The 4,754-nt window shown below is 31.5% G+C and overlaps 1 pseudogene; it reads right to left on the bottom strand.

Moving 5' to 3' along the window:
* Positions 1-2,424: 2,424 nt before the first annotated feature.
* On the bottom strand, positions 2,425-2,883 carry LOC149251993 (uncharacterized; annotated as a pseudogene).
* Between the last annotated feature and the right edge of the window lie 1,871 nt (positions 2,884-4,754).

The following is a 4,754-nucleotide window of genomic DNA, read 5'->3' on the forward strand; positions in this document are numbered from 1 at the left end:
TATAAAGTTATGTTGCTAAGCTATGCATACTTAATGTTTTCTTATATAGCTAAGCTATGCATACTTAATGTTTTCTTATATAGCTCAGCTATGCATACTTTCATGTTAAATGGTGTTTGGCGGGGAGTGTGAATGTAACTTCCACTAATTTGTGCCTTGCAATGCTATCCATTGTAAAGGACCATTTAAGAACTTATTTCTCTCAAAGGCTGCTTTCCTAAGGATTGTCAAACGTGAAAGTGGCATCGTTCCTTCATTGATTCGTAAAAATGGACGGGAAATCCCCATCTTTGTTTTTCCATGCTTGTTATTAAACGAAAGTTTTTTATTATTTTCTTCACAGATATACTAGTAGCCGCATTGTGAAGCGCTAGGACTTCGTTTCAACTAACAAGCAACCCCTATTTACACTTTTTAGATCTATTGGCTAGGTCTTAGTTTCAACTAGCTCATTGTTCACAATGCCAAATTTCAACTAACAAATAGCTCATTTTCACAATTCCAAATTTCAACTAACAAATAGCTCATTGTTCACAATTTCAAATATAAGGAGAAAATCATAATGGAATTTTAATTTATGAATTTAAGATTATTTATAATTAAAATAAATAAAAGTAGTTTTCTTACTTTTATTTGAACAAAAAGAATCTAGGAATAGTTGAAGATTTAGCCGAAGAAAATTTTGGAGAAGAAAATTATTGACCAAAAAACAATTGAAAGTAGCTTGAGAAAATGAGTAGTTCAACAACTTACCAAATTTTTTAGATAATTACAACACTAAATCTTTGAAAAAACCGTAACTTAATTAGAATTACAATAAAATCATATTAGATTACAATATCTCTTCTATACCTATCCACAAACATTAAATAGTACTTTATTATTATTATATTAAACATAAATTAGAATAACAATTATGCATACTTCCAAATAAACCACCATAGATCCATCTTTACTCTCGATGTACCAAGCCCAGCGAGGGATCAAATCTTATTTTTTTTCACTTTATGCTAGTTGGCATATTAAGATACTTGATCCCTCTCCAGGCTTAGTAGATCTAGATTAAAGATGGATCTATGCTGGGTTAATTTGCCCCTTTATATAGTCTACATTCCACGGGAATACTATGGGTCAATACCATTGGTTCTCAATACCATGTGTCATCTTTATTTTTATCAATATTAATATTAGGGTTAAGAATGTTTTTTTGCATAGTATTAATAATAATTTGGCGCATGGTATTTGGCCCATATGTTTCACCTAAATAAAACCTTTTTTTAGTATTCATTAATATAAAGTGAGATCTACCCCATACTCGGTAAGTGAAATCTACCTCATAATGAATATCCACCAATTCATTATATGCAAAATAATTATAACAAATATAAAATAATAACAAAAAATCACCTCAGACAAACTAATTACAACCGGAGAGTCACCACATTCAAAATGCAAAGGGTATACTATGTAACATAATTATGTATACTCGCAACATATTTCTATCAACGTACTAACAATGTTACATTACTTGTCACTCTCACATCCCATCGCCTATGTAAAATTGACTACATTTTTCCGTTTATTAAGCCAAAAGAACGAGAAATTTTGTGTCATAAAAATTCCCGTCCCATAGTATAACACTAGAATTTGCAAAAACGGCCAAAATGCATAAGGAAATGTGTACACTGAACACTTGCGTTAGACCAGAGAATAAATAACACATAGCGGATTTATACTCAAAGACCTAAATGGCAATAACAAAAACTGCCAAAATGCGTAAGGAAATGTGTACACTGAACACTTGTGTTAGACCAGAGCATAAATAACACACAACGGATTTATACTCAAAGACCTAAACGGCAATAACAGGAATAATTCACAGAAACAGAGAAATGGAGAAGCAACAAGATTACTTAATCAAAAACAACGGAATGGATAAAACAATTACTGGAGAACAGAAATCACTTTGCATTACATAACAGGGTTGAGCCTTGGTTTACTTTCCTTGGGGAGAGAAATTATAAATTTAAAGAAGCAGAAGAGGGATCTAAAATCCTATGTGTGATTTAGATGGAGATCTGGAATGATCTAGAAATCACTGGAGGTGTAGAAGGATCTAGAATCCTACATGTGATTCTAAAAACTAATAATGATGTAGAAAGATCTAGAATCCTAGAGATCTAGAAAGATCTGATCTAGAATTCTCCATGAATTTGATTTCACACTTAACAGTTTCCAGCGAATCTAAACCTAATGACATGCATTCTCCGTGAATTGACTTCACACTTAACCGTTTGCAGCGAATCTAAAACTAATGACATGCTATCAAATTCATGTTCAAACAAACCGAACCGAATTGCAGAAAGCAAGGTACTCTGTCATTGCAGAGTGATTTAACGACTAATTTTCAGAATGATTTAACGATTAATTTTCATTCCGAATGTTGAAAAGCTCACGCATCTGTTCAGCGGTTTTCCCTTTCAGCATATCGGCAATAGTTTGACACATCAAGTCCAAAAGATTTGTGACCACCAGGTAGTGGGCAGCCTTTGTAACTTCAAACAGTATGGCGCGATCTTCTACAAGAGCTTTCACGAACTCCTCATCCCACGTCTTGACGGCATCAAGCGATACAGTGGGGGCATCAAGAACATGGTATCTGCAATATTGAATAACGGGACGCAGAATCTTGGCAGAAACGAGAGGCAGAGGAATGGTAATGTTGGTGCCCAAGTCCCCCATCATTCTCTTTATGATGCCTGAAGTCGATGCCACCTCTATTTCCACCTCAAATATTTTGCCATCGCAACTCTGCAATTTCACAATATCATTGTTATTATTATTGCATACTTCCTCGGCCATCGGCGTGGCTGATTGATCCATGATTTGAGCAAGTGGACAGATAGGCACGATAAAGTGAAAAAGATTGGATTGCTCTGAGATTGCGATGAAGTGAAAAAGATTGGATGATAGTAGCGAGATTTTGTTACAATATTTATATAGAGAGAGGAATTCATATGAATGGAAAAAGTAACGATCACGGCTGGTACTCTTCCATATTTGCGGCCGACACAGGTGGCTGCTATGTAGCGGCAGTTATTTACGCCCCTTGGGTTACTATGAGATCAATCGGTTAGGACCGCAGCTACTTTTTGGTTGCTGCGCTGGTTTGTTTCCATAGTTCCGAAGGAGGGTAATCTTCTCAACCGGATTCAAATTGGTCCTATGATTTTGACTCTTGATATATGGGTAAAAGGTGCATATTCTCTTAGTGGGAACTTTTTTTTGGGTCATTCGATAAGGAAATCGTAAATTTGACTCGGTGAAAGAGTCAAAGCTATTAAGTTCAAGGTGATGGTTTTGGTGCCTTATGATATTAGAGTGCATGAATTATATGCGATAAAGTCTTTTAAAAGGTTTAAAAGTCTTGAGGATTCACTATTGTAATGTGTTGCAGAGTACTTTAGACTCATGGTTTATGCATATAGTTTTGGTGGAGAGTGGTATTAGAGTCCATGGATTACATGTTATGGAGTTTTTTAAAAGAGTTAGGGATTTCCCATTGTAATTTGTGGTAGAGGGCACATGATTGCATTTAAGCCATATAATAATAATAATAGTAGCTAGTTTTTCTCAGTTTGGGTTTTCCAGTGTTGCTTCATGCCAAAGCATGCTTTCATTTAAGTCATAGGGATCTCGAGTTGAAATATGTTTTTATGGGTTATTGTTGCTATAATAATTTTCTCTCACATTATCTTTAATAATAATAATAATAAATCTATTTAGGCATTTATTTAGGATCTGGAGCTGAAATATGTTGCCATGATTTCATTTATTTAGGCATTACCTTTAGAATTGAAATTCCCTTTAACTAATTTCTTATATAGTAAAAACCCTTTTTAATCTTTATAAGTAATAATATATTTACCTAATTACATAGTGAATTTTAATAATTTTATTGAATAATAGATTATTGTGTAAATATTTTAATTAAAAAACTCGAGAGGAGATCTAATTTACTTATGGACCTTTAGACTTAAATGATTAATAAGAAATTATTATTAATAAATATATGATATACCAATAGTATTTCTTTTTATAGATATACAATTACTAATAAACATATACTTTGACATGTATTTACCTAATGTAACTAAATTCTAAGAATAATAATGTTTTAACAAGAATACTATTTGTTTGCTGTTTAATAATATTGGGATTATAAATTATTAAGTAAATATAGATTTTTAAATATAACTTATTGATTTAATTTCGAATAGGCCATTATATTTAAATAATAAATAATAATGATATGCATATTCATATAGTAGAGTTTACCAATGGACCATTGTATTTAAATAATTATTATTAAATAAATATACAATTACCTAATGTAACTAAATTCTAAGAATAATAGTAATACTATTGGTTTGTATTTAAATAATAATAAGTATACTAGTATAATTTATTAATTTAATTTAATGACCATTATAAATAATAAATATGGATTATATAAATATTTATATTAGTCAAATAAATTATTTTAATTTATAAGTTACTTGATTTAGCTAATTTTTAAAATAATAAATTATATATTATTGGAATTAACGAATGAATCCTTTTAATATATTATTTACCGGTTTTAGCTATTTTCTAAAAATAATATTGGTTTGACTAGGATCATTAGGTCTAATTAGCCGTTGGCAATACAACCGTTGGAGTCTCTGCACACTCTATTTAAACAAGTTAAGCCG

Source organism: Pinus tabuliformis, chromosome 7 (genome assembly GCF_031772625.1).
Source record: "Pinus tabuliformis cultivar Carrire ecotype Pingquan chromosome 7, CPIR1, whole genome shotgun sequence".
Classification (NCBI taxonomy): domain Eukaryota; kingdom Viridiplantae; phylum Streptophyta; class Pinopsida; order Pinales; family Pinaceae; genus Pinus; species Pinus tabuliformis.